Here is a 27007-nt window from a genome sequence, read left to right as displayed (position 1 = left end):
GGGAGAAGAGACCATCCCCTCTCTTGTAATCATGAGTTAGTTCCTCACTGCAGCGTGTGACTGTATCATATTTCCAATTTCTACCTGGATCCCATGTTGGAACAAGGTGAGGGTTTGAATAAAGACACTGGAACTGAACTGTTTTCCGTTACACAGTTAAGTATCTCTTGCTGGACGGTGAATTCCGTAAAGGCACGTTCTGTGTCATCATCTTTAATTCTTAATAACCAGCAAGGGCACCTGGGTGGATCTGTGTTCTGGTTCTCTCTCTATCCAGGCAGCCCACATCTGTCTCACCGCCTTTCCACCCCACTCCTGTCACAGGGCTCGTGTCAGAATTGTGCCTAACAGTGAAGGACATGGGCACCGCAGAGCCTACTACAAGTGAGTGAACTGGTTCACATACGTGGAAGTTGCCTCACACGGCTGTCTTGATGCATTCTGGACTCACTTTTGGGTTCTGGGCTATCTTTTCAAAGAGCAAAGTCCTCATTGGTATTATCTCTTCCAGAAAAGTGAGATGATGTTTAAGATACAATACGGGGTGGTCCATCAGAAGCCCCATAAAGTTGTCTTCTTTTCTCCTGTACATGGTTTCTGATGAGTGCACATGAGGGGCCACTTCCAGGGCACTGCAGATGTCGTCTGACCTAGACACAGCTGGATCGTGGAAGTTTGCTGTGACTTCTAACTGCTGACTGGATCATGCATAAACCCAGCCTCTCGTCTGGCCCAAGGAGCCCTGGGAAGGCAGCGCCAAAGCCTTCCCGGAGTGGGGGAGGGGAACAGAGAGCAGGAGTTTCTGAGCCCCAAGAACACAGGAAGTGGTTCCAGCTGCTATGAGGCTCTGGTTCTCATCTGTGAAAAGGGAGAATAACACCCGCCCTGCAGAGTTACTACAGGATCAGCGTGAGATTAGAGCATGTTAAAACGACTAGCTCAGAGCATGGTCAGAATCTATTCACTCCACAAAGACTAACTTAGCATCTGCTATTGGCCAGGCACTGTTCCAGGCAGTGGGAATAATGCACAGACAATGGCATATTAGATGGTGGTGAGTGATATTAAGAGAAGCAAGGCAGGGAATGGGGTGGGTGGAGGAGGATGCTTTGCGATTTTAAATAGGGGCCAGAGAAGGCGTCTCCAAGAAGGGGGCATTCAAGTAGACACCTGAAGGAAGCAGAAATGAACTCTGTGTGTTTTTCCCTTGCCTCAAAGGCCCTGAGGCAAGAGCTGGAGAAACAGTATAAAGGTCAGAGGATATGGGGTGTAAGAAGTCATTTGTGGCCACATCATGAGGGCCGTGAAGGCATTTATAAGACCTCTGGCTTTTACTCAGAGACAGGAAACCCCTGGAAGCTTTCCGGACATGGGTTGACACAACCTGGCTTTCACAACTGATCAGTAAACTTCAGCTGCCCCTTCCCTTCAAACCCAGACCTCTGCAACTGCAGCTCACATGCTTTCTCCTGGCTAAGATTTCTTCCAGCTCTCTCAGTCTCTCCCAACTGGGGTGGGGGGCTCCTCACTTTCTGACAAGTGCAGGCTGGAAGGGCGCCTTGTGGAGACTGGCTGGGAAGAGAGAGAAACACCGGAGTCTTAGGGTGGAGATCTTGCCCTCTCTTGATGGTTGGAAAACCTCTGGTCCTGGCTCAGCTTCAGTGCACACACATATATACACACATGCACACACATATACACACACATACACACATGCGCACACGCGTGCAAGGTACACAGTGATGCTGGGGACACTAACAGAGTCCCTGGTGCTACTGCGTCACCTGAGACAGCTACATGCAGAACTGGGAATTTCCTTCTGCCTTCCCTCACTCTGCTTGTCTATCAAAAGGTGAAATCATTTGTTTTAAAATAAAACAATTCCCATCTTTATCAGCACTTCTTAACCTTTTTTTGGGTCACCTGCCCCTTTGAGAATCTGCTGAAAGCTATGCGCTATCTCTTCAGAAAAGGAACACAGGATATGCACTTCCTCTTTTGTAACTTTAGGGGTTTCACAGATCCCTGAAAACTCAGTGAAGAAGTTATCCTCTATGCCCATGATTTCCCCATCTGTAGCTCCAACTGAATGAATGAGTGAATGAATGAATGAATGAAGAAATAAACGAAAAATAATGAAGTCGCACGCAGATGAAGGAACAACAAGAGATGAGCAGGACAGATAGATGCAGCCTCCTCTGGGCACCAGGATTTTAAAAAAAAAATATATATTTTTATTGATTTCAGAGAGGAAGGGAGAGGGAGAGAGAGAGAGAGAAACATCAATGATGAGAGAGAATCGTTGATTGGCTGCCTCCTGCATGCCCTACACTGGGGATCAAGCCCACAATCTGGGCATATGCCCTGACCGGGAAACAAACCGTGACCTCCTGGTTCATAGGTGGATGTTCAACCACTGAACTACACCAGCTGGGCCGGGCACCAGGAATCTTGATGACACCTTGAAAGAAGCCGATAAGAATAAGGAGGAATGTGTGGTTAGGTCTTGTTTGACACATGTCCTGCAGAGAGGTGGAGCTCAGCCCCCTAAGCTTCATCTCGTCCAATCTCTCTGAATGACCATCTTTCTAAACAGTATCACATCCCTGGCTGGTTTGGCTCAGTGGATAGAGTGTCAGCCTGTGGACTGAAGGGTCCCAGGTTTGATTCCAGCCAAGGGCACTTGCTCTGGTTGAGGGCTCGATCCCCAGTAGGGGGCATGCAGGAGGCAGCTGACCAATGATTCTCTCTCATCATTGATGTTTCTCTCTCTCTCTCTCTCTCTCTCTCTCTCTCTCTCTCTCTCCCTCTCCCGTCCTCTCTGAAATCAATAAAAACATATTTAAAAAATAAAATAAAATAAAAGGTCTCACTCACTCCTCTGCCTTTCTCAGGGTGCCCTGAGCTAAACAAAGCAGAACCTTCTCTGGGTGACTACTGGGCAGCGGTGTGAATGTAAACTCAGGCACATAAAAGTGACCGATCTGTTCTTCCTGACATCTAGCTGAGCCGGGCTCCATCAGTCCTCCAGGCTTCCGGTCTGTCACTTTATTTTTCTGATACATCTAAGAAGTTGGGGTGCATTTTCAACTCATTCATATAGTCACCCTCTCACTGTGAAGCTTTTAACTAATCTCAGTTTTCCCCAATTACTGTTCTATATTCTAACACAGGGAGACCTTCAGGTGTGACGGGTGGGTAGGGATTGCTACCGAAACTCAAAATAGCCCCAGAGAGGTCTCCTAATCGAGGAGCCTCCAAGGCCCTAGAGACGTGGCTCCGAGGCCCCTCCAGCCTCTTCTCTCTTCTTCATTCTGCCTCCTCCTGGGCATCGCGCTCCAGCCCCTCCCCCCCCCCCCCCCGCCCGCCCGCCCCGCCCCCCCTTGCAGTTCCCCAAAGGGACCTGCTGTTTCCCACCTTCATTCCTATGTGCCATGCCTGCCACCTGCAACAGAGGCCACCACCAGCCTCACCTCCCCAACCTCCTCATTAGACCCATCTCCTTCCTCTTTGATTCCTGCATCCTCGCTTTAACGTGGCACGCACTGCATTCCCTTTCCAACTTCTTTTTCCTCTTTTTTGGGAGGAATAAAGATAGAGCTTAGATAAATACACTTATAGTTGTTCATTTACATGTCATTTCCTGACCTGTATCTGTTTATCTTTATTTCCCCATCAAACAGCACGGCGGGATACATACTGATGTTTTAGTTCTTATTTGTTGGTAAATGTTCCCTTTGTAGAGTTGTTCTCTCTTTACCCTGACAGCTGGATTGTCTGTGGTAACCTCAACCCCCGGCTGTTAGGGTCCCACCTCTCACAGCCCTCCCACAGCCCCCTGCTTCTAATCAGCTGGGAACCTGTTAGAATTGGGTGTAAACCAGGAGGAAATGGGCCCCAAGGGATCTCCTGGGTGCAGCCGAGCCGACCTATGTTATGGACTCGTTATCGTGCCTCAAGTTCTGGCTGGCCTGGTGCAGCTGTGCTTCCTGAGATCCCGGTAGGTGAGGTCACTGGATGGGAAAACTCCTCCAGTGAGTTGTCATAGTAACCAGGACTTTCAATTTCATGCAAGAGAGTCCCTGAGAGGAAAGCACACCAAGGGGTGGGGGAGGAGTGGCAGGAATCCATCAAAGGCTTCCTCACATTGTCCTCCCGTCCCCTTTCTTTGCTTCTTGCTGGCTTACACGCTCAAGGTAGATGCCATTATGTGTGGGCATCAGAGTAGAAGCTGCTTAAAATAGCCATCCGGCTATTTCAGGGAGCAGTTGAATATACATGAGGCTATTTTAGAAGAGATGTCCCTGGCCCAGCCAATCCAAACCCCATCCTTTTCCTTGGAAATGCCAAGAGAAGCTGAATGGGACCTTTCTTAGTCTTTCCCACTGGGGTGGGGGTTTTCAGAAGCCACAGAAACTACACCCCCGCTAATGTGGGTCCTGCAGCCCTGTCGGCTCTGCTCCCCGATCCTGTGGTCTCAGTGGGTCCTGGCCAGACTGCTCAGCCCTCCAGAGTCCTCCAGAAAAAAGCCGTGGCAGCCTCCGCAACAGCCATGCTCCCATCCAGTTGGGTGCCCTGTTCAAGTCCACTGGGCTACAGGCTTATTCCTTCACCGACACTGAATTTTTCTAGGCTGTTCATCCACGTTTATTTTTCCAGATGTACTTTATAATCATTTTATTAAAAATTTGTTGGGGTTTCATTTAATTCATAGATCAGTTCACAATACCCTCTTAAGTTTATTCTTGGATATTTTATGCTGCCATTTCTTTGGAGATGAGAGCCTTTTCCGGCTATGCTCTCTAACTGGCTCATGTTGGTGCTGCCTTCTTCATGGAGCCTTTTCCGACCTACGCTGCAGGAAACGATCACTCCCTCCCCAACACCATGCCTTGCCCATGTCCCTTCTTACTTTTTGACCCCGAATTACAATTATTGGTGAGATGGTGGGCCCTTTAGAGGCAGGTCCCTGCATGGCCTGTTTGTGTGTCTCTTACCACTTCTGGTAGATGGTCGAGGCCATGGAGATAGTTGTAGGATGAATGCGTAAATGAGTGAGCAAATGAACAGATTTTTTTTCCCTAGGAAGCTGAAAATGAAGTGAACTGACTCTGTTATAAAATCTACTTTTCCACAGGCTTTCATTAGACAGTAAGAAGAGTTTTATTTCCCCTCCTTTTTGCTCTTGGCTAAACCCCTAAGACATGTCAGAATCAGGGGGCCTGCAGGACCAAGTCAAGAAACTCTGCACCACGGAGTCACTGCTAGACGCATGTGCACGAGCTAGACTAACGCGCGTGTGCAACGTGCCACGGAACCTCTTCACAGAGCCCGCCGCCCCCGCCGAGACAGCCCAGCATTTCTCAGGGAGGCTCTTGAGGCCTTGAGAGCCCTTCAGAGGAAGGATTCAGGCACTCACTGTGTGCCTGCCACTTTTAGAACAGCACTTTCCCTCAAGATACAACAATCTTGAAAGGTTGGTATCACTAGTCCCATTTTGCGGATGAAGAAATGAGGCTCAAAGAGATGTAGTTCCTTACTAGGGGCTGGCGAAGCTGAGGCTGTGGGACTCTAAAAGCCTCGCTTCTCCCACAATAACACCCAGAGCAGCAGAGTCTGGGAGGCTGAGGGGCTGTGGCCCAGACAGGAGTCCCGCACAGAGTCAGAGAGATAGGGTCCTGCCCTCACTAAGCCAAGGTTCTCCCCCCAGAGCAGCATATGATGCTTTCAGATTGTTCCTGAAGAGCATCAGACTTGGGTCAAAGAGCCACTGTCCAGGCTGGGGACTTGTTACACAGGTCGTATTGTCACCATGGGACTGGGGAGGGGAGGGATGGCAGAGCTGGAAGAGGTGCCATGGGGGAGGGGTTGGTCTCCAGCACGGATCTGGGGATGCTCTTCCCTTTTCTCCTCCAGCCTGTTCAGGGTCAGAGTTTCTTGACTAGGCCCTGCAGGCCCCTCTTGGGAGTCCAGCCAAGCAGCCACTTCCTTATTGGGCTGGCAGCTGCTGGGCAGGCCTCGGCTTATTTCTAAGCCTGGATCAAAGCTCCAGTTTCTTATGAAGAGCCGTGGGTGGAGGATCAATTCATTTACTGACCTTGACATGGTGTCTGGCTCACTGCAGGCCCCAAGGACATGGGGATGAGCAGCCCCCAGGTGTCCTGCCTTGTGGCACTCTATTCTGGTCAGGAAGATCATAGGAAATTTCCCAGCCCTACCTAAGTTCTGGGAGAGCCTAGACGGGGGCTGTGTGTGTGTGTTTCGGGGGGGAGGGGGTATTCATCTAGCACAGGCATGTCAAACTCACGGCCTATGGGCTGCATGCCTCGTTTATTTGGCCCGTGTTAGCCTTTGAGTTTGACATGCTTGATCTAGCAGGTAGCAAGCTGGGGAGGTTGGGTGTTAGACTAAGGCATGAGGACTTCCCTGTGGGCAAAGAGAGACATCCCGCATTTTGAAACAAGAGTCTCCCATGATCAGATTTGAGATTTAGAAACAGACCAGCGAGGTGTATTTATTTTCAATACATTGATTTTTAAGGTGAAAATGGAAGCATGTCCACTTTGGAAAAACAATACCAAACAAGGAAACACAGAGCAGATGGAGACGAACTTGCTGACCTGGACGTGGAGTGAGAGAGACCATGTTCATGGTCAAGTCCCTGCCACTGACTTCTGGGCAACCTTGAGCAAACTGTTTTTCCCTCTCCACCTTGGTTCCCTTGCTTGTAAGATGGGAGCACTGTCACCTCATACACAGGGCTGTCATCAGGGCAAAATGGGATGTCAAAGGACATTGTAACATTTGTCTACACTGGACACAGGTAAAGCGTTAAGGTGAGGTTCCAGAAGGGTCTATGTGCATAGCCGGGGCCATTTCAGTCACCCAGCTGTCCAGCTGCAAACACACTACCCAGCAACTTCTCAGGAAGCCTCTCTCAGCTGTTCCAGCTCAAATCCGAGCCTGTCCTGTAAAAACACGGCCCCGTCCAGAGAAGCAATTGCCCATGTGTTTGGTGGGCCACCTGCCCGCCGGGTCCAGCCTGCTGGGCCATGAACATCAACAACGGCCCCTTCCTGGTGGGAGAAGGAACAGGGAGCTGGCTTGTTCTCTGAGAGCAGAGGACTGGCGGGCGACGAGGAACATTTTAAGGTGGGACACTTCTTCCTGCACCGTTGGCAGCTGTCTACATAAGGCGTCCATTATATGCGGGCCCCAAGGCCAGCGGGCCTGAGCGGCTAAGCTAAAATTAGTGTAGAATGTGCACCCGCCAGAGACACAGAACATCCGAAGGTCAGATGCCTGCAGCCAGCCGCCTGGGCAGGGGTGGGGAGCAGGCACACAACAGCTGTGGCAGCAGCTGACTCCGGTTCCTCTCGGGCACAGGGACGGCGGCCCTGCCCAGAGACCTGGCTCAATAGCTCAGCTTTAGTTAAAAAATAGAAGGCAGAGTATATTCCCAAATATGTTTTTTGTTGTTGTTTTTTAAATCTGTGTATAATGTTGAAAAAGGGTGGGAGGGGATTTCACTGAATATCTAAGAGGATATCTCGGTTTTGAATGTGGAAATAGTGGGTGAATTCTTTTCCTGTACTTTCCAAAATTTTCTCAATAAGTATTTATTACTTTTGTAATCAGAAGAAAACACGATAAAAATGCTGTAAATAATATATTTATATTAATTTAATATATATTTTAAACTTGTCAAAATGATTAAATTGTATATGCTCATAGACATATAGTATATATGTATAGTATATATGTATGTGCAGATATCTTTATTTATCTAGTCCACTGGTGGTGGCTGCTTTGAGTCCTAGAATGGCAAGGCTGGCTGGCACTGAAGATCGACATTCTCCATCTCCTCACTCTATGGAAAAACGGAGGCTCCAGAAGCAAAGCACTAAGCCCAGAAATTACTTTTCACTGAGCCTGGTCCTGTACTGGAGTTTCCCCCTCTAAGTTAGTAGATGTCCCTGCTGCAGAAGGGGCCATCTAACTCCTGTCGGGCCCCCAGTGTCCACCATGCCTGGCACAGAGGGGTTTCAAGAATGTTCTGCTGAATGAACTCTTTAAAGGAAAGTCAAATCAATTGGCCCGCCTTCCTGTGAAGGCAGATATGCTAACTTCTCACGGCGCCTTTTGAACCAGAACACTCACAGGCCTTTCTAGGCCACCACTGCCCACCGCACACATGTAAATTGACAGATGAGCGTGGGATGCAAGTGCCAACTCTGAGACGGGCACTGAGCTGGCTTTTCACAGGTGCTCTGGCATTTGATCTGGAACCATCTGAGGAAGCAGGTATTTGAGAGACGAAGACCTGGAGGCTCAGACCAGTTACTCTGCTTCGTTCATCTTTGTGCCTCGGTGCCCAGCACAGAGATTAGCACATAGCAGGCAACAAGTATGTCCAGATGACCTGGCCCTGCCTCAGTTTCCCCACATAGCATTCCACTCCCAGGGACTCCCACAGCTCACTCTGGAAATGGTCAAAATGCTGCCTCTGCCTTTAAGAGATTCATGTTGTGGGGAGACAGCATGGAAACCCACGAGTAAACGCAGGGAGGTGTACAGGGTGAGAGAGGGATGTGCGTGGGCAGGCTCTGTACTGGGGCCAGCTGGATGGTCAGCGAGGCTCCCAGAGAACTGAGATTTCAGGTCTAGAAGAGCCCACTGGTCTGGATAGGAGGGCAGTGGAGGGGCCACAGGAAGAGCGTGGGCAAAACCAAGGAGGGGGGAATGCTGTTCCGTACAGGGACCCTCAGGGGGCTGGAGGCAGGGGTGTGGGTAGTAGAGAGCTGGGCTTGGAAGGAGTTAGGCTGCTGAGGGTCAGGGCCAGGCCACAGAGGATCCCACCAGTTCTTTCAACTGCTTTTAGCCCCTCCTCTTCCCTAGCCCCCCAAGTTCCCAGCATGCTTTGCAACTGAGCCAGCCACACAGTGCTATGTGCCTAGGAGCTTCCTGGGCACTCACAACCCAACCTCAAACCACCTTGAGGCAGTCAGGGTGGCTCTTCTCCTCCCTCAGAGGCCAGGCCTGGTGGGCTGATGGGCAGGCACTGAGCTGGCTAGACTCAGGCAGAGGCCTGGAGGCAGGCTGGGGACAGGGTGTGGAGTTCCTGGCACGTGTCACCCGAGCCTTGTTCAAGACTAAGTGTCACAGTGGTGGGGCAGCCTGGGGTCTGCTAGACAGATCCAACTGCTGGACAAAGGGCCCCCGCGTACCCTCTAGGCCTCACCTCCCAGGCAGCTCCCCCAGACTGCCCTGCAGATCTACCTGTGAGCTTTGCCTCTAAATGAGGACCTCGTTGTTAGGTTAGGCTGGTCTCCCACCTGCACTCCCCCTCACCCAGCTCGATTATCACCCAACATTCCCCTGCGGGCCGACCCACCTGTCAGTGTGCGGACAGTCTTTGCCCTTCCCGTCTGGGCCCTGGCAGCCCATAGTTCCTGTGTGCTGCTCAGAGAGGGCAGGTGTGGGGCTGTGACTGTCCATGTCTGAGTCTGACTTTAAGCAGAGTTTTCTGGAAGGAACACAGGCCCCTGAATGCATACCTGTGTGCACACAGCATATACACAGCCCAGCTCAGGCTCCCCATGGATGTGAGGTCCATGGAGCTATCAAACAGATGAGGCCTAGGGAAGTGGAAGGCTGTTTCTTTTCCCACTGCCCCTCCCGCAGCCCATGGCCTTGACCAGAGCTGGAACAGCTGGCTGAGGCCTGCCCAGGTCACTCCCTTACTGTTCATTCAGGGAAACAGAGACACAGAAAGGGAGGTTCTTGCTTGAAATCTTCCCAAGCAGTAAAGGCAGACCAGGGTCAGACCTAGTTCCCTGGCTTCCATTCCAGGACAGGTGCCCATCGCCATGTGCTGCAGAAATGCCAGCCGGAGGGCTCCAGACATTCAGGTTTTCCCTGAAGTCGCAGTAAACTGTGGGGACCCATTCTCCTGCTGAGGATGAAGTCAGCCCCACCTACCTCCTGGCCATAAACACGGCCCAGTAACCTTCGGGCTGTGCCGAAATTGCGGTGTCCTGGTGCGAGGGAGAGATGGGAGGAGCTTACCTGCCAAAAGCCAGCCGTGGTCTCGTGGTCCAGATGTGTCAGGGATTTCTAAGAGCTTGGAGGACTGTGTTGGAGGGAGACCTGTGGGAAGTAGAGAAAGTGAGAATATTATACTACCACCATCTGTCAACCTTCACTTGAGTTTAAAAAATGCTCCCCAAAATGATGAGCATAGCCTTGGTGAGAGTGGCCTTACAGCCAAGCCCCAGCACTGCCTCTTCTACAACACGGTCAACACAGGGTCAAGGTCAGGCTCCCAAGAGGTGCAACCATAGCCTCATCACCCCACTCAGAGCTGAAAATCCTGTTACCAGCCCCTGCAGAATCCCCTACATTTAGTTTTTCTCTCAGGCTCAGAACGGTCACTTTTAAGCACTCCTTGGTGTTCCTTGAACATCGTTCACCATAATTCACTCATTCATCATTGATCCATTCATTTTTGCAAGCATTCAATAGCCATTTGGGAAAACTACTAGATGATACTGTCTAGTTCATAAAGACATTAAGTCACTGAGAAGGAGAGCACAGGTCTAGTAATAAAGTTACTTGTAGAGCCAAGACAAAGCCACAGCTCTCAATACCCAGCCTGGCGGGTTTCCTCCCTCCTCTGAGTGGTCTCTGTGCCAGATGCTGGGCAAAGCATTTTCTATAGGCTGTGCAGGATGGCATGATGCTGCCCACCATTTTCAGTACAAGAACTCCTTTTTGTGTGAAAATATTTCTCAAAGCTCCTCCTGATGATAACTGTACACTTAGTATCTTCTTAGTGGGAAAATAAATAATACAAAAGCCACAATGAACATAATGCTTTATAATTAACTTGTATTTTAGTAATCAAAGCGCCACCACATATATTTAAATAAGAGATATTCTTTTTTAAAAAATATATTTTATTGATTTTTTACAGAGAGGAAGGGAGAGGGATTGAGAGTTAGAAACATTGATGAGAGAGAAACATCGATCAGCTGCCTCCTGCACACCCCCTACTGGGGATGTGCCTGCAACCAAGGTACATGCCCTTGACTGGAATCGAACCTGGGACCCTTCAGTCCACAGGTCAACAATCTATCCACTGAGCCAAACCAGTCAGGGCACCACCACATATCTATAATAATAAAAGCATAATATGCTAATTAAACCAGATGTCCTTCCAGACAACCTTCCAGACGAAGCTGGGGCTGCGACAGAAGCCCAGGTCCCGGGGTGGCAGAGGGAAGCTGGTTCCGGCAGCCAGGGGAGAGAAGGCCTACTCTTGCATGAATTTTGTGCATCAGGCCTCTAGTATTTAAACAATGATTACACATACTCATTTGAATCATGTTATTTATGTCTCTGGGCTTAAGGCTTTGGCCCTAGGGGATCTACTCATTCAATATCATTCAGTAGGTTTTTATGGCACATTTCTGAGATGCCCAACCCCAAGGCTCACAGGGTACAGGGAAGAGTGGTGGTTCTACAATGAGGCATGCTTAAGGTCAAGCCCAGCTCAGACTGATGTGGGCCTTTGGGCAGGTCACTTGGCCTTTTTCCAACTCAGGGTTCTAATGAATAAAGGGGAGGTGATGATCCTGACATTGGAAAGTTGTTAAGAGGATGAAACAAGATAGTGCAAAGCACTCATGTCAGAGTCTGGCATAAAATAGAAGCTCAACAAATGGGCACCAGAGGACTATCACCATCATCCTCATCACCATCCTTGCCATTATCACAACCACCACCATCATCATAAATAGCATTATTGTTATTATCAATAGCAGCAGTACCAGCACCATCATCATAAATATCACTGTTATTATTCACAGCAGCAGCAGCACCATGAACATCATCAACATTATCACCACCACCACCACCTTCATAAATACCATTATTGTTACATCAACATCATCATCATCACCATCATCAACATTATCACCACTAAGAACACCTACCCCCATCATTGTTACTATCAATAGTAGCCCATCACCATCGCCACTACCATCACTGCTGTCATCCTGTTTCCTTCCCTTCTCTTTCTGAACCCCAAGAAGCCTGTCCTTACCCCTCTGGGAGGATACACAGTAGTTTCTACCCTACAGTGGAGTTATTTGTATTTACTTACATCTTCTTTCTCAGGTTCATTCCCATCTCTATAACTTCAGAGCTGTATGAACTTACATTAAGTTACTAAACACATCTGAATCTGTTTCCTCAAATATAAAATGGGGCAGTGGTTTTAGAAACTCATGGAATTGTTGTAACGATTAAACAAAATAATGTACATAAAAACTCCACACAGTATCAGGCATATGGTACATGTTCAATAATTGGTGGTAATTGCTTTTGTTATTATTAATTATTATTATCACTTCTCCTCTTAGCCTCTGAGTCCCTAAAGGCAGTAACCATTCCAAATTCACCTCAGTCTCCCTACATAGTCTATCATAAGGCCTGTCTCCCAACAGACGTTAATACATGTTTGCTAAAACAATCTTGGAGGCTCACACAAAATCAGATGCAAAATAACTCAAGGAACAGGAGCATGGGACATGGCTAAGGATAGAGCCCTTATGGGACTGTGAAAAAGCCCAACGGATCTCCTGAAGAAAGTCATTTATCACCCAGGGAGCCAATCTGCAGGCCTGCTAGGACTATTCATCCATCCATACATTCATTCATTCACCAAACTGACCAAATTTTCACTTTGGTCCAATAGCAAATCCTTGCCCAGTGCCTTTTATTTCTTTTTTCCTATTTTGGAATCTTGTTTGCATCTGCCACATCATTTAGTCTTCACAGAAATGCTTTGAGGCAGGTAGAATAGGTAGTGACAATCCATTTTGTAAATTAAAAAATGGAGAGGTGAGAAGATTTGCCATAAGGCACACAGCAGTCAAGGCCATTGGAGAGTGGACCAAGGTCCTGTTTATGACCTTGACTCCTTCCCACTGGCTTACTGACATCAAGCTCTTCACAAATCCAGGATCATTGATACTCCCTGCCCAGTTTGCTTCCCAGCAAATAAAACTAAATTAAATTATTGTTGGTACTGTTTTAACATGCCTGTTGGAAAAGAAAGACTATAAGTTCCATGAGGGCAGAAACTATGGAAGCCACAATAGTGTGGAGGCAGGTAAACACGTGGATGCTGATCTCAGACTGCCTGGGTTTAAATCTTGGCTCCACAGATGAGATACACTGAATAAATAACCTCTCTGTGCCTTGCTTTCTTCACTATAAGAAAGGCTCACACTAGCTATCTGTAGGTTGTTGTGAGGATTACATGAGCTAATCCATGTACAGCGTCTGGAATAGCATCTGGTATACAGTCAGCATTAGTTGTAATTATTATTTTTCATGACACATTCCCTGAACCTAAAACAAGCCCTGGTACATGGATGATCCTTAATAAGCATTTGTTAGATGGTTGAACAGATGAAATGTTCCCTGGAAAGAGGTCAATAGCTGTGCCTCAAAAATGGATGAGCAAGTCAGAAGAGTAGTGGAGCTCTGCCCCTGAGGAATATAGCATCCCCCAGTTCCTGGATCACAGCCAAGACCAAGAGGAAAGAGGCTGGTCATTCCAGGATTCACAGCCTTTTCTGCCAGCAAAGGAGTCAGATACTTAAATTCAAGTCCTCCATCTGTTGCTCTGTCACTCACTAGTTGTGCACTTACCTCCCATACCTGCCTCCTTATTATGTAATGGGGAAACTCACGACTACCTTGGAGGAATGAGGTGTGGGTTAAATATCATCTGGAGGCAAAACCTCTTGTCCATAGCAATTGTGATAATGAACCTGTCAAGGTCAACAGAAGCTCTCTGTGATGGAGCTTGTCCTATGGGCCAGCTCATCCTGTGCTAAGTGTTGTTCCCACCACACATTCTCAGGTGGACTTTGGCTCTCTCTATAGGGGTATGACTTGTTAGAGTAGCCTGGGCTCTACTCTCAGCCGAAAGGCTGCTACAAAAAGGGAAATTCTCTATTTGGCCCCAGCACACTGGGCTCCTTGGAGGCCAGACAGCTGCTTGGGAAACACCCCCTGGAAAGGGTGGTCTCCAGAGAATTCACTTGGAGAGTTCCTCCCAAGTGCTGGTGCCAGCACCTCCCAGCCGGGCGTGCAGCTGCCTCCGAGGCAGTCCCAGTCCCTGCCGTGGCTGCAGACTCCTCTGTGCTCAGTTTCCTGGCCAAGAACCCCAGGCTGGCAGACCGTCCTGCTGATGGGAAGGGATGTACATATATTGAGCCAGAAACTTTCCATTCCTTGCCTCATTTCATCCTCACAAGCCTGTGGGTGGGCATTCTGATCTCTCCCTGTACCAGTGGTGAGACCCTGAGCAAACTATTTAGTTACTCGTGCCTCAGTATCCTCATCTGTGAGCACTGGGTAAATATCCATATTCAGTAAACCCATTTTGCAGAGAAGGAAGCTGGGCATAGAGAGGGAGGTTCATTGTTCAAGATCATGTAACAAGTGACAAAGCTGGAGCTGTTTGACCTCAAAGTTCCATTCATTCCTTCACCCATCAACTACCTTATTAACGCTCGCCATGTGGTGTGCACTGGATCCATACTCTCTCTTTTAAAAAATATTCCTATGATCTACTTCCTCTCCCTCCTAAGATCCTAGCATTCAAGCCAAATTAACTTAACAAAGACACAGTAATGCCGGGCACTATGCAAGGTCCTGGCATGAAAGATCATGTTGAATCCTCATGTCAATCCTGCACAGTTGACTGTTTTATCCCGTTTCCAGATGACAAAGGGGCAATTCAGAGAGGTAAAGGACTTGCCCAGGCTCATACACATGTGAGACAGAAGCTGCATCATAAACCCCAAAGCTCTTTCTTCCCTTCCCACCATGCTGCTCCTTTCTCTCTGTGACTCTCCTCTCCCCACCCCTGAGTGGCTCAAAGAGATACAGGTTCTGGGAGCTCCAGTTAGTGTCCAGCCCTTGAAGTCCTTCACCCAACAGAGATGGACAGCTGTCAGCCTGTTGGCTAGTGTCATCGCCCCGGACCTTCAGGACTCTGTGCCTCCCTGGCTCCCTGGCTCCCCATCCCCTGAATTTGATCCCCATTTGGTTACACCTTGCCTACTTCCAAAAAGGACATGAAGAAGATGAAAGAACAAGTGCAGACCAAGGCTTGAAACATCAGACAAAAGCAAAGTCCAGACATAAAGGAGCAGGGGAGGCTGGAAGTGTCTAGAACAGTCATGGGCAAACTACGGCCCTTGGGCCGGATCCGGCCCGTTTGAAATAAATAAAACTAAAAAAAAAAAAAAGACCGTACCCTTTTATGTAATGATGTTTACTTTGAATTTATATTAGTTCACACAAACACTCCACCCATGCTTTTGTTCCGGCCTTCCGGTCCAGTTTAAGAACCCATTGTGGCCCTCGAGTCAAAAAGTTTGCCCACCCCTGGTCTAGAAAGACAATGCCCAGTGCGCACAGGGTTTGGGGGAGTGGGTGCTCACATCACTGCTGTTTGGAAAGCAATTTCACAGCATGCACCAAGAGCTTTGCCTCATAAATATCCACACTTTGGGGCTTCATCCTGGATATAAAACTTTGTAGCTTGTTTTTCTCAACCTGAAATCTAAAGCTATCATATTCTTAAAGGGTGTATAATATTCCGTCAAGTAGATCAGAGGTCAGCACGCGTGTGCTGTAAAAGGCCAGAGAAAAATATTTTAGGAATTCTGGGCCATATTCTACCTGTCCCAGCTGCTTTACTCTGCCATTACAGCACAAAAGCAGCCATAGGCAATATGTACTCGAGTGGTCACTTTTGTGTGCCAATAAAACTTTACTTATAAAAATAGGCCGTGGGGTGGGATTTGGCCTGCAGGCTATAGTTTGTCAACCCCTGGTAGAGATGTAGCTAGTTTTCAGTCCCATGTGTTAGCACTTCGATTTGCTTTCAGCACTTGGTGCATCAGCGTTACAGGTAAGGCTGCATGGGTTTTGCTTAGACTTCCTCCTCAGGCTATATTCCTGGAAATTGGGATAACTAGGCCTCTCTCTTTTTAAAACATGTACATTTTCCCACTATATAATGCCTGTGTATTTCTTAAGAATTAAAAAATAAAGACAAGGCTAAGAAAGCAAAAAAAATTACTCATTGTATTTCTAGTCCCCCCAAACTGTCAATATTTTCACCTATGCCTCGTTAGTTTTTTGTTTATGTACAGTTTTCGTGGCAGCATCCGTGAAGCTGGCGCCCTCTCACTCACTCAAGGGCAGTCGCTGGGCTATGGCTTCAGGGCTGACGGCGGTGGAGCATCACCCGCCATCCAGGGGAAGCTGAGTGGCACAGTGAGAAAGCTTGGCATCCCGTGCTTCCATCCCAGCCCCATCCCTCAGAATCCCTGTGCTCCAGAGGCAGGTCCAGGGAAGGGTGGCTTCTTACAGCCTCCAACCCCCCAGCTGTGAAATAGGGCAATGACAGTGATCTTGTGTGGCCTTGGTGAGCACATATGAAATACCTTTGTCTAGTGCCTGGCTCTCAGTGAAGGCGGGCTCCCTTCCACACCTTTCCTCGCCGGCTCCTGCTCCTCTTGGTGCTGCCTCCTGGTGCCAGGGATAACCTCTTGGGGTGAGAAACCTGAGCAGTCCCAATGATGCCCACTGTGTGGCTGGCAGGGCCCCCAGCATGCTCAGCACGCTGGAGACAAATATAGGGTCCAGGCACCTGATTCTAAACAATGGGCTATTCTGGGGTTTTAATTGGTCATCACGGGGAAGACAGGCTCTGGGCAGTGACCAACCCTGGAGGTCAGGACAGCATTGGGGCGGAAAACATACAAAGGAACAGGTGCAGAAACGCAACAGGTTATAAATCCCAGACGGTCACTGAGGGAGAATGCTTGAAAAGCTGCTGGGATGACCACTCTCACAGCGTACAAATGGGGAAACTGAGGACCTGGGAGGAGAGTGCTTCAATTCACTGCTTCAGCGAACATTCATGAAGCACCTCCTCCAGGCTGGCTCCATGCTCAGCCACAGAGACCTCACAATGTGCGGGGGCACAGATGAGACACGTGCCATCCCACTACCTGTGGCAAGTGGCAGGAGAAGATACGACGGGCTATGGGAGCACAAAGGAGGCACGCCATCCTAATCAGATGGGCCATTCGTTTATTCATTCATTCATTCATTCATTCACCAGTGTGTTTCATGCTCACATGTGCTAGGCACTGTTTCGATGCGAGAGACACAGCCCTGAACAAAGTCCAGTCCGGCCTTCCTGGGGTCCGGACAGAGAGAGGCAGTCACAGACGAACGAAGCCACGGATGACAGACTGTCAGGGTGTGTAAGGCTATAAGGGAAAATACAGCAGGGGAATCGCCCTGGTTAACATTTTAGGTAGATAGTCGGGTTGATTGATGCTAAGTTACAAATTCACTTTTATCACGTGTGATAGGCAGGGCAATGAATGTTCTCCCTTCTGAGTGAAGACGGGACCCAGGCCCTGAGATGACCTGCCTCAGGGGTCACAGAGAACCAGCCAAAGTGAGGAACTGCCCCAGGTTTCTTGTCTCCTGAGCCAGAGCTGGTCCCTGCATGGCAGGGCAGCCCTTCGTCCCCGGTAGCCACCCTCCCTCCTTCCAGGGGCGGTGGGGGAGCAACAGGCAGCTCTCTGGGGTTGAGGGCCAGAGCCGGCCCCCTTCAGCCACCACCACCTCCTGGCTCTCCAGTCGCCCATACTGGCCTCAGTCAATGGAGACTCACAGTCAGATCCTCAGTCATCCAGGCATGGCAGACTGCTCCCTCCCCTGCCACCTCCCACAGATGTCAGTGGTGCCTTGGTGTCAGACACATGTGGTCCCTCCACTGCTGAGCTGTGTGACCTTGACAAGTTCAGCTGAGCATCTGTGAAAACTGGATGTTGTGCCCTCCTGAGAGCTGTGGGAGGGTTTAATAAAGTGAGTGCAAAATGCCCACAGGCCCATGGCCCACAGTGGGCTTGCGAAGCACGCGGCTCCTGCACCGGCTCCCTCCCGCTGAGCCTGGCCTGGAGCCCAGAGCATCAGTCCCTGTGCAGGGCTCACAGGGCTTTGAGAGCGCGTGTTCTCCGCCTGTGTCTGCCAGGCCCCTGAACAGGATCGACAGCTCCCAGGACAGCTCCCGGGGAGCAGCCTCTGGCTCCGGCACAGCTCCAAGCCGCCAGCCTGCGCTCAGCATGGTCGCACTGTCTCAGCCACTGCTCCAGCAATGTCCCCGTGCAGCGTCCAGCCAGGAAAGCAGGATTTGAAGAATAACGGGGAAGGGAAAACCACAGATCCAGTTGGCCTCTTTACCAGCCTAATATCCCTGGACAAGTTAACTTTTTTTTTTTTGGTAAATGGGGATGATAATCAGTACCTAAGGCTCTGCAAAATTACATGGTGATGTTAATATTATTGTTCCCATTATGTAATCATAGGCTAAGACAAGAGTTTATTCAATTTGTAACCTGGTACTATAATCCCTCTACAATATCCGGCCCTCAGAGAGTGAAATTGTCCAGTGACAGGGAATTCACTACCTGGAGGCAGCATGCCACGCTTCCCTTCTGAGCAGTGGACACTCTGCTTCCTGTGTCTGAGAGCCTGCCATGCTGAGCTCTGGAATGCAGAGAAGTGGGTGGGGAGCCTGAGGGAGGGTCTGGGAGAGGTGCAGGATGCTGGTGGGAAGGTGGTGGGAGCTGAGGGCGAAGGAGGGTCTGGGAGAGGTGCAGGTGCTGGTGGGAGGGTAGTGGGAACTGAGGGCACCTGGAAAGAACCCCTTCTCCACTGGCCCAGGGAGCGCTCTGTGTCCCTCCACAGGCTGTCAGCCTGCTTCTCAGATCAGCTCACACCGAGGTGCCTCCTCTGCCCAAGGCTAAAGAGCCAGCCCAGCCCTTCCAGAAGACCTGCCCAGGCCGCATTCTGCCTGGGGCTGCTTAGCGCTGGACCACAGAGGCCTGGGCTCTCAAGCCATGATGTATGATTGATGACTCTGATGAGCTCACCAGCCCACGGAGGGAGGGCGATCCAAAGGGAGGCTAGAGGAAGGCTGGTTATGGATTTTAACCCTCTGATGTTACTGGCTGGGAATTTAACATCAATAATTCAAGGCAGCAGGGAGGAGGGAGTGAGAAAAATGCAAAAGAGAGAGGGTAGTAAGGACAGAAAGGAAGAAGGAAGGGAAGGAAGGGGGAGGGGAAGGAGAAAGGACCAGAAGCACAGATGCATTTGCTGAGTTTCCCAGGTGCTACTTTTGCCTCCTTTAGCTCCTTGAAGCCTTCTCTCATCTGTGAAGTAGATACCGTCACCCCCATTAACCAGATAAAGACACTGAGGTTCAGAGAGAAAAGCAAGGCTACAGGGGCAGGGGTCGGGGGAGATACTGCAGGTGCCTTGATTCCAGAACCCAGGCTCTCTCTACACCCGCTTGACGCTGGAGAGCAGCCACAGGACACAGCCCAGCTCCCACTCTGGGCGGACAGGTGGTGAGATGAGTTTGCAGGGCTTTGCCCAGGAAAGAAACCAGCCTCTGGCCTTCTGGACAGCACCAGAACTTTGTTGCTGGAGCTGAAGAAATTAACTGCTATATTTAAAAGCATTGTTCAGTTGCTATGGTAACAGAGGGACTAAGAATAATATAAAAAGAAGATGATATGCCAGGTTGTCACTGGCAACCCAATTTTATGGGTGTGTGTATGTGTTTTAAAAAGGGTGGGGGGGGGGGGCGGGTAGGGAGGTTCAGACTGTCTTCCCCGCTTCCTCCAGCACCATCTGGCCCGGTGTCACGTCCAAGATGCAGCCAGGGCTGGGATTTGACCAGGCTGCCCGAGTCTGGGGAGAGCTGGCACATCACGGCCTTGAGCCCAAAGATAAAGGTGGCTCTCATTCTCTAATTGCTGTCCCCTCCTGGCAGCCTCCCACTGCTGGGCAGCCTCCCTCCGCTGTGGAACCCCTGCCAGAGGCACCCCTCAAACAGATGGTCCCAAAATAGCTTCCTCTCTCTGACCTGGGAGCTTGAAGCCCGCCTGGCAGACTCCCTGGGGACCACCAGGAGAACAGATGGTTGAGAGAGAGGAGCAGGAGACAGGTTTATTGATCTGCGGCCTGGATGTCAGGGCTGGGAAGAGGTTTGGGACAGATGTGGCACAGGGCGGCCCCGGCTCTCTGAGGAGTCCTGGAGAGAAGCACTGACCTACCCTGTTCTGGAGCCTGAGTCCAAGGGACCCACAGCAGCCCTAAGGAGGAAAAGGGAGGAGGAGGTGGCCCCTTGTACACCAGCCAGCTGCTTATCAGGATGAGAGGGAAGAACCCATGGAGGCATGAAGAACTGGACAGAAAAAAAAGACAAGCAAAATCCCTAAGAAGTTTTATTAATAGTCATGTGTTGGAAAGAGATCCGGTGTCTTTACCTCCGTATAGGCATGTAATATGGAGGATAACTACGAAGTCAGCCTGACCAGGGCCCCATGCCAGCTAGCTCTTCACATGCTGCTGTGTAACCTCTAGCAATGGCCTTAGCATCTCTGGGCCTCGGTCCTACCATTGGGAAGAAGACCTTTTTTTCCCCCTTAGGACTGTAGCTGGGTTTCGATAAATGGAAGCATATAAAGCGCCAGGCCTGGCACATAGAACAGCCTCAGTAGACGGCACCATCCGCCTGGAGAAACCACCCACCAGGAGAAGGTTGACTTCTCTACGCCAAGCCGACCCCAGGGAGGCACCTACGCAAATAAATAAGGACAGAGATGCAGCTGGGAGGTGTCGCCACACAAAGATGGGCCCCCAGAGCAGCTGGGTGTGCCCGGAGGGGCCAGGAATTCCAAAGGAAGAGAAAGGTCTAATAGAATGAGGACAAGAGGGAGATGGAAAGACATCCCAGGCAGAAGGAATGACTGGAGCAAAGGCAAGGAGGTGGGGACGCATGAGGAGCATCTCAAAGCAGGGGACAGGCTTGTTGGGTCAGAACCTACCAGCAAGGAGAGGTCATTAGTAAAGGAAACTGATCAGGTCCATGTTTCAGAAAGACCCCCTGTGGGCTCAGCAGGGAAGCTAGACGGGTCTGGTGAACTGGAGGCAGGGAGGCCCCCGGGGGGCACTGGTGCAAGAGTCCAGGCCAGACATAAAGAGGCCTGGACTAAGGCAAAACAGGGCTTTACAGTTTGCAAGGCACATCCATGCCTATTACTTCATTTGGTCAAGCCAGGATGGAAGAGGGTACTGCCCTACCCAAGCTCTCCCCCAACTCTGCTTACAGGGCTTCCCACAGGCTGGGGCACCCACCATGTGTATATACAGATTCTCAAGCATCCCCTAGAAGTAGGCAAGTCCAGGAGAGCTGACAGGGCCCAGATGGGGGAAAGGTCTCATGAGTAGTTGTGGTCAGGGAGGGCTTCCTGGAAGAGGAGCAGTGCAGGCATTCAGGGCAGACAGGATGGCGCCAGTAAAGCTTGGTGAGAGGACTGGTTATAGTGCACTGGGGCAATAGCTCCTGGACCCTGCTGCAGCTGAGCCCTTCTGTAGGAGAGTTGGGAGAAAGCAGGTTGGAGGTCTGGGTTGGGCTGGGTTACAGAGAGCCATGAATTCCAGCCTGAGGGGCTGCATTCTCTCATGGGCAGTGAAGACCCAAGAGGGGTGCAGGCAGGATGGGGAGATGTGAGCAAAGCAGTTTCAGGAGGCTAAGCTGGGTCAGACATATAATTCCTCACTCCTCTCCCCAACTCTCAGACATAGATCCTCCTTCTCTGGCTGGCTGAGTACCAGCAACAGACACCAGACCTCAAGCAGCACATCATGGAAAATGGGTATGTTTATTTAGCAACTACTCTTACGTCAACAGAACACAGCCAGCTCCCCCAAGCCTCCGCTGTGTTTTCCTCTTTTGGGGAAGGCTAGTTGCCTTACGTCCTGCTCTCTCGGGGCACACCCTCTGGTCGTACTTTCCCATGGTGGAGGCGCCCAGAGTTGTGTCTGGGAGAGTGTCTGGGCCTCATGGGAGGTCAGGCTGAGTCAACCCGTGGGCAGAGAGCTGCCCCAAGTGGCTCAATGTCTGGGGACTACAAATTGGTCGGAGGTGTCTGGGCCAGGGCAGCTCATGAAGCTTTTGCCCTTCTGCTTCCTTCATCAAATATTATTGAGCACCTACTATGTGGCAGGCACTGGTCTAGGCACTGAATCAGGCAAACAAAACCCCTGCCCTCTTAGAGCTTAAATTCTAATTGGGAAAACAGGTTAACGGTGGACAAATGATGAATACTATGAAATAAATGAACAACCTGGAGAAGAGAAAGTGACCAGAAGAGATGTTTGAGTTGAGACGGCCAGAGAAGGCTTCTCTAAGGAGATGCGGTTCCAAGGAGCTAACATCTCAGCAGAGGTCTGAATAAAGTGAGGGAGCAGTGGAAAGAGAATTTTGGAGAAGAGAATTTCAGGCAGAGGGAATGGTATATGCAAAGGTCCTGAGGCAGGAATGAGCTTGGTATGCTTCTCTGACTGCTCATCTAGTGCTCAGAGAGGTTAGGTGACTCGCCTGGAGTCATGTTGCTGCTTAGTGGCCAAGCAGGGCCAGAGGACCAGTGGGATGCTTGCTGATTCAGGGCTCATCTGCTCACCCAGCCAGAGTGTGGGTTCTAGCTGCTGACTGCGGGGAGAGGCAGAAGTGAGGGTGTGCCAATCATTCAGTGCACAAATATTGACTGAGAGCCTAGTGCACACCAAGCACTGGCTTTGATGGGCCCTGGTATAAAGCAGGGCACCCATGGACAGGTGTGTATGCTCTTTTGGAGCCCACATTCTAGTGAAGATCAGAGAATATGGGGGTCACAGGATCCAGTCTATGGTCAGAATCTGGGAAACACAGAATCCAAATGATTACATCTTAGCCTCAGAGAATTCAGAATCACTCAAGAACAACTTCTCAGCACAGGATGGTTGACAAGGCCCTTCAGCGGCATCTGGTCAACTAGAAAGAGGCCGGACCTGAGGCCTGGTGCACTGAATGTGCAGTATAGGGCAGCGAGTGGCAGAGCCAGGATCTTAACACCCAAGAGTCCAGGTCCCTGGGCCTATGGATGTTCTTGGGAAATGGAGATAAGTGTAAGCTTGGGGGCCAGACAGACTGGCTGTGGATCTGCACCCTTGCTTGCAATGGCATGGAATTTTTCTGAGCCTCAGTCTCCTCATCTGTAAAATGGGACTAATATGGCATCTACCTCAAGTAGTTGTGAGAATTAAGATAACATGTATAAAGCGCTTGGCAGGGAAAAATGCCCAAAATGTTTGCAGTTGTTGTTATAATTATTAGTGAAACTTCAAGGACTTTGGTAGCTCTCATTGTAGGTAACAGAGATTGAGCCCAGCTGGGATCTGAACAGCTGACCTGCCCCAGCACCCAAGCTTGGTATCCCACAGAGGGCTGCCGAGGAATGTTAGCTGATGGGGAATAAGGGTTGTTTCACTTTCACCTTGCAATAGAAACATGGCATGTGTGGCCTGTCACGAGCCCTCTCCCCTCCCGTTCCCTCCTATGTTTCTCTCTCTCTCTCTCTCTCTCTCTCTCTCACACACACACACACACACACACAGGCATGTGCTGCAATTATGGCCATAAGACCTTGACCCACCCCAGATCAGTGGGAGCCAAGTAAGACCAAAGGGAAACAGAGAAATTTCCAGAATATTTCAGCTTGGAGTTGAGGTACATGTTTTACTTCTCTCTTGGCTAAAACTAGACATGATGAAACTAGGGCCTATGCAGAGGTCAGGAGAGCAAGAGCCCATGGCCAAGTGAGACTGATAAGAAACACACCCTTGATAATGGTGAGGACCAGGCCAGACAGCTGGATGGAGGGCTCAGACTGTGCTGCAGCAGGCATGATGGCAGCTGCACAGAGCCCCGGACACCCAGAGGATTTCCTGGAGGAGGAGGAGCAGGAGATGGAGGAGAAAGGGTGTCATTTGAGCTTTGAAGGATGGGGAGACTTTGGCCAAACAGAATTTGTTGTTTAGTATGAGAACTGCATTACACAACAAAACAAAAGGATAAAGGCACAGAGGTTGGAACTTGTAGGGTGTAGAACAATAGGGAGGTTCCATTGATGATTTAGGCTTTTTCTAAGTTGGAAATCGTGGGTAGGGAGGTGGAGCAAGAAGCCCTTTTTGCCTGCAGTTTTCACCTTTACCTTGAGCAAACAGCAGTTCCTTTGTGCATGGGAATTACTCGTTTATAAGCTCAGGCCGCCTAAGCAAGGCATTTTTCTTTCTTGTGCCTCAGTTTTCCATCTCCCAAATCCTTTCCATCAGGCCAGGCTGTCTCTTTCCCTAAGTTGCACAGTCCAAGAACATAAGCTGAGATGGAAGGCAATTTATTCCCAGTCCCACAAGGACTCCGACTTTGGGGGGTAATGGGGCTCAGCCACCTGCCACTCCAGAGGCCCAGGCTCCCTCAGACAAGACTTGGCTCTGGCTTCAGCCAATGTCCCTTCTAAGCCATCTTGCCCTTCCTCTGCCCCCCCTGCTCATCCTCAGAGCAGCCAGGGAATTCCATAATCAGCAAGATGAACCTGATGTGCTCCCAACCCCACCTCTGATCAGGCCCCTGGGGCTGCTCCCAGGCCCCAGACAGCAACTCTTGAAGGGACCTATGGGACATCTCACAAGTCAGATGGTTCATTCACTGGTGGGTTCTATTTGTCTATTCTAGTAGTAAGAACAGCTCTGGGTTCATCTAGAAAGAACTGTGTTCATCCAGTCCTGGCTCGGCCCATTCAAGCCCTGATGTGAAGGAGCTACAGGTGAAGCCATGGATGTGCCTGCCAGTTAGGGGGAGGGAGGTTAAGCTCAATGCTTTCTAGGAAGAGGGAACCACATCTGCAGAGGGCCCAAGGCTCAGCCTGGAGGTGGAGAGGGAGACAGGGAAGGGCGGGGCTAGATCCTGAGGATCCTGAGGGCCTTTGTCAGTCAAACTGCAGTGGGAAGGCCAGAGAGAGTTGGGGGGCAGGAGGGAGGGGAGTAAGAGATCAACCGAAGGACTTGTATGCATGCATATAAGCATAACTAATGGACATAAGACACTGGGGGGTAAGGGAGGGTAGGGGTTTGTCAAGGGCGGGGGGGGGAAAAAAGGACACTTATGTAATACCCTTTGTAATACTTTAAGCGAAAAATAAAAAAAAAAAAAAGGAATTTGGCATTTAACCCCGGAGGCCACAGGAGCTATTACAGGATTTTTTGGGGGTGGGATGATGTGACCCAGTTTGTGTTTTTGAAAGGTTTATGGAGAACAGATTGGAGGGGCTTGGTGGTGGCAGCTAGAAGCAGCTGCAGAAATCCAGGTAAGACAAGGTTGTTAGCAGTGAAGGGAGGAGGGGACACAGGCCTTGATTGCCTTGGATGGGGTGGGGGTGGTGTGTGAGAAATGAGGCCTGAGTTTGGGCATCCCATCCCTTCCCAGGGCCCCCTCTCTTGGCCACCATCTCCATCTTCACCCCATTGCCATAGCTGGAAGTCATAGAACGGAATTCTAGGGGGAACTCCATGAAATGCTAAATTTCTAGCTTCATCACATGAACTGGGAACAATTTTACTAGCAGAAAAGTGCTCACACCACACACGCACATCCACTATAAAAATATGCTGCAAAACTCAGCAGAATTGGCTGATTCTGATCATTCTTATTAATTTTTTTTCTACTTGTACATCTCATTTTATTGCCTGGCGTACTCATTAACAGCCAAGCAGTAGCTCGTGCCAGGAGCTGAAAAAAAGCCAATGGGAGAAAAATGTAAAGTAAATTCTAAGTAATAATGTTGTTCTTTGCTACAAATTAGGAAGCGACAGCTATCAATCTAGTTTAGCAGTGGAACATCACAGCACAGTTTTCAGAGTGTGGATACAGCTCTCCTGCAGTTCCTCCTGGCCACGGTTGGCGAGGAATCTGATTAAGCAGTTCATGCTACGGAATGAGTGGCCAGCAGGGTACTCTGACCCTCCTAGCAGCTTGGCGTTAGAGATGGAGAGTAGGTAGCTCTCCCTATTTCCTTGGGATGTCACCACCCACCTCTACACCCGGAGAATGCAGCCTGTGGTTTTGCCTGGGGTCAAAGCAGCCCCGGGGCAGCCTAAACTCAGATCACCCTCCCCAGTGGGCAAGGAGTAGCATTAGGTAGTATGCACTCCCTTGAGGTAGACTTTTGCACCCCCTTCCACCACCATCCACTGTCACCTTCCAAAGCCACTCTGAGTCAGCAAACTGCCGTAGTCCCCTGGACGGCTGTAATAGAGATCCACAGACCACGTGGCTGATAACAACAGAAATTTCTCTCTCGGTTCTGGAGGCTGGAAGTCCAGGATCAAGGAACTGGCAGATTCAGTGTCTGCTGAGGACCCACTTCCTGGTTCATAGTTGGCCATGGTCTGGCTGTGTCCTCACATGGTGGAAGGGACAGGGGAGCTCTGAGTCCCCTTTACAAAGACACTAACCCTTTTTATGAGGGTTCCACTCACGTGATCTAATCGTCTCCCAGAGGTCCCACCTCCTAATGCCATCACATTTATTAGGCGAGTTTGTGGGAACACATTTAGTCTACAACACAAACATACAATTGAGGCAGAAAGCGTGCCTACTCTGCTCTCACCCACCAGAACACTGCCCCCGAGATCCTTCTCCGAGGACAGCTGCTGAGGCTGGTTCCCCTGAAGGAAGGGGGCTGCCTTCCCATGTGAAGCCTGGAACCGAATGAACACTAGGACAGGCGTTACGATTGCTGCCAAGTACAGAGGATACAAATGCCCATCTAGAGCACCATTCTGCAGATGGGAAAACTGAGGACCTGAGAGCAGAGCCTTGCCCCATCACTCAGAAGGTTCCTGAACACTTGGCCACACCCACCCTCCCTGGCCCTTTCAGGAATACTATGGAGATGGGAGGTGTCCTGTTCTGAGCTGACGTCACAGTCTGGGAGCCGGTAAC

General features: G+C 50.0%; 1 protein-coding gene across 2 annotated transcripts in view; it reads right to left on the bottom strand.

Annotated features, from left to right (window-relative positions):
* Positions 1–27007, bottom strand: part of HIVEP3 (HIVEP zinc finger 3) — a 400522-nt gene that overhangs the window by 125283 nt on the left and 248232 nt on the right. For both annotated transcript variants that reach the window (XM_070404990.1, XM_070404994.1), the window contains exon 3: positions 10069–10149. The gene's annotated coding sequence lies outside the window, so the exon portion shown is untranslated. The remainder of the gene's footprint in view (positions 1–10068; positions 10150–27007) is intronic.

This window comes from Myotis yumanensis, unplaced genomic scaffold, assembly GCF_028538775.1.
Source record: "Myotis yumanensis isolate MYYU_CA2020_CCGP unplaced genomic scaffold, mMyoYum1.0.hap1 SCAF_2, whole genome shotgun sequence".
Taxonomy (NCBI): Eukaryota; Metazoa; Chordata; class Mammalia; order Chiroptera; family Vespertilionidae; genus Myotis; species Myotis yumanensis.
The sequence above is the reverse complement of the archived record's forward strand: the minus strand, read 5'-3'. Positions and strand labels throughout refer to the sequence as shown.